This window comes from Phodopus roborovskii, unplaced genomic scaffold (assembly GCF_943737965.1).
Source record: "Phodopus roborovskii unplaced genomic scaffold, PHOROB, whole genome shotgun sequence".
Taxonomy (NCBI): domain Eukaryota; kingdom Metazoa; phylum Chordata; class Mammalia; order Rodentia; family Cricetidae; genus Phodopus; species Phodopus roborovskii.
In genome coordinates, this window is record NW_026126636.1 from 12,890,105 (window position 1) to 12,896,104 (window position 6,000).

Below are 6,000 nucleotides of genomic sequence, written 5' to 3' on the forward strand. Positions count from 1 at the left end.
TACTTTGTGATAAGTATCCTACTCGTAATCAAAGTTCTAGCCTGATCTAGGCATTGATAATTGCCTAGATCAAGTCCTTACCATGAAATGTACATGATTCTCCCTCCATGTTTATCTGGGGTTCCCAGCATTCTACAAACTCACTCTTTTGTTCCCTGCTTTGTTACTGGAATGGACCATAGATTTCTGAAGCCGTATGTATTTTTCAAGTAGATTTAGGTCCAAAAGCCCATTGAGCCATGTAAACTAATCTTTCCTGTAGCCACCTAAGGAAAAAGCAGGGAAAGGATGAGTCATGTAACAAAGTGGGTCAGAGGAGCTGAACAAAGGACCAGCAATCAACTGCTTGTCTTGTAAGGTGGGTACATGTGTCCAGTTAGTACCTGAAATGTAGCTTCAATGAACTGATATGCTGCAAGTGACCAGCACATTAGGTTTCAAAGGTAGCCTATACATAAGTTTTGTATGTCCGAATGGCAACATGGAGTGTACAGGGGTAAATACAGGGGCATATATTAAACTAATTGCACCTGTCTTTTGTGGGGTTTTGTAGTTATGTAGGTTTGGATTTTGCTTATTTTTTGTGGTCTTTTTTTGAGATAGGATCTCACAGCTCAGCCTTGCCTCAAATTTGCCAAGTAACTGAGGATGAGCCTTCTGTCTCTGATCCTCCTGTCTTGATCTCCCAAGTGCTGGGATTATAGGCCACTAACTAGGCTAGTTGTGATATTTAAATTTTATTTTTTTTTAGGTAGTCTCTCTCTTTCTCCCCCTTCCCTCCCCCTCTCTATCTATATATATCCATCCCATGCTGGCCTTGAGTTTGTGATCCTGCTTCTCTGCTTGCACAGTGCTGGGATTATATTTATCAAATGCAAACCCTTGAGGTGTGTGTGTGTGTGTGTGTATTTATGTATGTATGTATAGTTACATTTAGAACAATTAGGCTACCATACAACATGTATCATACATGTGTAGCTCAGTTTTGTTTTGTCCCATTTGGGGCTCAAATCCTGGGTTATGTGGTGCTCACTAGGCAAGCACTCATGCATATATGATACATTTCCAACCTTTACAGTGTTTGAGGCAGGGTCTCAGTATATAACCCAAGCTGGCCTTGAACTTGGCAATACTCTATCTCAGCTTTCCTAATGCTGGGATTACAGGTATTTGCCACCACATCCCACATTTAAAACTTTCAATTCCAAAAAGGCATCTCACAGGTATACCAAAGAACAGTGTTGGAAGATTCAAACATGTCCCATTCCAAGAGAAACTAAAGAATAGTTAATTTGTATCTTAGCACTATGATTATTAAATAAAATTGTTTGATGTAAACACTACTGATGAGAAACTTCAGAATAGTAAGAAATTTATATCCTAGCACCATGATTAACAAAATAATATCATCTGATTTAAACATTACTGATAGTTTAGGACAAGTCACCATTTATAGGTTGTGGATTTTAGAAAACAAGTTGTGGCCTTGTTTAACAAAATATCGTGGACTTTCAAGTTAAATATAAAGACAAAGTGTTGGGGGCTAGAGAGGTGGCTCAGTGGTTAAGAGTACCAGCTGTTCTTTCCTGAGTTCAATTCCCAGCAACCACGTGGTGGCTCACAACTATCAGTAGTCAGATCTGGTGCCCTCTTCTGTCATGCAGGCAGAACACTGTATCCTTAACAACAACAAAAAACTCCCAAAATCAAAGTGTTGAAGCTAAATATTAAAATGAGCTTTCAGCTGGTGGTGGTGGCACAGTCATTTAAACCTAGCACTGGAGGCAGAGCCGGTGGATCTTAGTAAGTTCAAGAGTGAGTTGCAGGACAGGCTCTAAAGCTATACAGAGAAACCCTGTCTCGACGAATCAAAACAACAGCAAAAAAGCAAAATCACAAAACCAAAACAAAACAAAGAACCAATCCCCCCCCCCAATAAACCCAGGAGTTTCAAGTTGAATGAATATAAAAGCAAAAGTTTACCACACCTAAGAATCTGTGAGGCTCCATGTAAGTAGTCTGAAATTTTCTCAGACAAAGCTTTTAAGTTTTATTGCATCTTAGCTGATTTATTGTAATATTATTAAGATACCTAGATTGATTTCTGTTTTTACTAGGCTGATACTTTGGAATATGGAACTGAAATCTGGTACTGCCTGATAAGGGTATACTTTTTAGCAATTTATTAAAAAATTCAGCTATGTGCTAAGACAGTCAAGTATTAACAGAAATTCCATGAAAATGCTATTTACTTTAGAGACACTTTGCTGTTGTATTTTCTAGGATAAGCAGAGTCAACATGAACTATTCCTAAGCAACACTTCAAGAGTAGGATGTGCAATAATAAAAGTCTGACTTCATTTAGTTCTTTCAAGTTTCTCATCATTTTGAATAGTTCTATTTGAAATATAATGACTCTGTGAACGCAAATGAAAAAAAGAACTACTTGTTCAATTTCTTCTTTGTAGATACTAGAATACATTGAACATTCAAGGTTGATGAACCTCAGTGTGGATGGTGTCCACATTTTCTTACTGTTTAGATGTAGAGAGCTGCGAAGTGCCACGCCTTAAAAGATGGCGCTGGCTTCCGCCTTCCACTTTCCCGATAGTGAGTGCTCTCTGTATTAAACAATTCCATATTTGGCTAAGGCTGAGAATCTGGCTTGCTTCCGTGTATGTGGACCTGTCTGTTTTTGTTTTTCACCGCATGGCATTCTGGGGTTGACTGCCCAAGGGCTTTTAAGCTGTGGGCTGGGCTGCCCTGGAGTCAGAAGATTGTACAAGGTTCCTGAATAAACTGCTTAAAGAAGAGTCTGAGCGTTGCATTTTCCTTGCTGGTCAAGGTAGAAGTGACATTTAGATCCAGGGATGACTTTGAACTTTATGGTCACTGTCATTTCTGAGACCTCTGAGGATGGTGTGGTACCTGACAGCTTATGTATATTTGTGTTCTCATGATAATGATAATGGTGAGTCTAGTACTGGGTGGGCTGGCTTAAGGCTTGCCATGTGGAGTAGGTATGAGTTCTATTGGTGTCCTGTGGATCCTCTGGTGCTGACTAAGATGGATGCTCTGACACTCACAGGGCATTTCCCAAGTGTTTATACTGGCCGAGTGATGAGCTGTGCCTGAAGATTTCCCATACTGATTGCACCCATAAGGCTTTTCCTTGGTGTGAATCCTCTGATATTGTATAAGGGCACTCTGGCTGACGGCTCTACACTCACTACTTTCATAGAGCTTTTCTCGTGTTTCCTCTGATGCAGAATGAAGGGAGCAAGCTGGGTGTAAGTGTGCTCCATTCATTGCATTCATAAGGTTTCCCCCCTTAGGAATTTGTTGTTTTGAGCTGTGGCTGAAGGCCTTGCCCCAGTCACTGCATTCATAGTGTTTCTCCCCTGTGTGGATTCTCTGATGCCGAGTAAGGTAAGTGTTCTGCCTAAACGCCTTCTCACAGTGGCTACACTCACAGTTTCCCTCCTGTGTGTTTCTGTTCATGTTGGCTGAGAGAAGAGCCTATGACTGAAAGGTTTTCCATACTCTTTGCATTTGTAGACTTTCTCTCCAGAATGAATCCTCCAGTGCTCTGTCTGGAGTGTGCTTTAACAGAAGGCCTTCCCATACTTACCGCACTCTTTTCTTTGTGGGGGTCTCTGATGCTGAATCAATGGTGCGATCTGGGTGAAGGCTTTGCCCCATTCATAGCATACATAGGGCTTCTTTCCATTGTGATTTTGATGGTGTTTGGTCAGCGCTATGGTTCAGGGCACTGCCACATTCCTAATGATAGGGCTTCTCTTCATTGCAGATTCATAGGTGCTATACCTATGTGGATAATTGCTGAAAAGCCTTCCTGAATTCACTACACTCAGGACTTCTGAGTCTGCTTATGCTGGTTGAAGGGGATCTGAAGCTGAAGGATTTCCCACATTGACTATACTCATATGGCTTCTCATCTTTGTCAGTTCTCTGGTGCTGTATTAGTGGGGCAATCCGGTTGAAGGTCCTTCCACATTGAGAAGAATATTTATATGGTTTCTCACTGGTGTGGATTATTTAATGTTTGGTTAGTGCAGAACTGTTTGGGAAACATTTCACATTCATGACATGAAAGAGGGCTTCCTTCTCCTGTTATTTGGTGATGTCCATTGAGTGTTGAACTGTGACTGAAGGCCTTTAGACATTTCTGGCATTTGTAGAGTTCCTTTCTGTTTTCTTTTATTAGTTTTTGATTGATCATTTGAGTTCAGTTTCTCCCTTCCCAAGTGTACCCACATGTGTGTTTGTGTAGGGGTCTTGGCTAAGAGATCAGTGCCCAGACTTAAGTTTTCCTCAGCCTTATTCTTTTCTTTTGTCTAAGTGGGTATTTTCTCAGGAATGAAAATCACCTGCCTCACTTAACCTCTCCTACCTGCTTTGTCAGGAACCGAAGTGTTCTTATCTTTGATGTGCCACACACAACCCCCAGTTTTCCCAACAGAAAAAATACTACTGGATAATTTTCTAGAGATGCTTTGTTTTGGATCTGAAAATATGTTTTCTTGTCTGATTTCTAAATCGGAAAGAAAAATAGAAATACCCTTAAAACCCTTTCTAAGAGAAAAGAGTTTGTGTGGCATGTAGTTTGGGTGAGTTTGTATGTGTGTGTGAAACATGGAATGGCTTGGTGTTTAAAAATACTTGCTCTTGCAGAGGACCTAGGTTTAATTTCTATCACCCACATGTTAGCCCGCAACTATGTATAACTATAGTTCTAGGGAATCCAATGCCCTTTTCTGGTCTGTTAGCACCATGCATGCACACAGGACACCTACATGCTTGCAAGCAAAACACTAATATACATAAAATTTAAGTTTACATATTTATAAAGGTTTTAGCCAGAATGGAGGCACATACTTGTCCTCCCACTATGCAAGAAGCTGAAATAGTAGGATTGAAAGTATTAAAAGTCTTTGGGTGGTGGCATACCCCTTTAATCTCAATGTCCAGGAGGCAGAGGCAGTTAAATCTCTGAGTTTGAGGCTATAGAGTTCCAGGATGTCCAGGACTACAAGAGAAACCCCGTCTCAAAACAACAACAACAAGAACAAGTTTTGAAAGTCTGAGGCCTGCTTAACTACATAGAAGACACCTCAAAATAACAGAAAAGTTGAACTGTTTTGTGAATTAAGAAACAGGATTTCTACAGGGCAGAGATTCTGTCCACTTTGTCAACAACTGTACCCTAGTCATAGCAAGTGCTTGGCAGACATACTATGTGAACTGATAAGGGATCACTGATCAAACAATAAAACTACTCATTAGTATTTACCACAGTCTATTCATTTTCTTCGCACTTATCAAAATCTATAATTTACATTATTATTTATGTAATTGTATGACCTCTCTGACTAATCATTAATTCTGCAAAGATGGTAACTCATATCAAAATGGGTATATGGTGGTTTGGATACAGCTCAGTGGTAGAGGACTTGCCAAGGATGCGCATGGCCCAGCCCCATGTAACTCTAGTTTCAGAGGATCTGATACCCTGTTTTTTACTCAGCCAGCATCTGTCACTATGGCATATATTCAAACAGATACACATACTTAAATAAAACTGAAACACAATCCAGGTTTTCTTCAAGAACAGTTAAGTGCTGTTAACCACTGAGCCATTTCATGAGTCCCTCCTTTGCCCTTTCTGCCATATGGTGCAGCAATGTGCCCTCACAACCATGGGGCCAATGTATCTCATTCACCTTGTGTTTCTCTGTTTCTGGTATTTTCAGGTCTGGTCTGTGACTTACTCAAATTTATTTTATTTGGTATCCCTACAATTAAATGAAGTTCCCGAAGCCCAAGATATAGTGCAGTGCAGGCATTTGCTTTTAAATGTAAGCCATGCACCTGTAGTGATACATTACTTACGATTTATTAAAGCTTCACTGAGGATTCAGAAAAAGCAAAGTCAGCCATAAGCTATAGAAGCCAGCACACCTTTTATGCCAGCAGCCA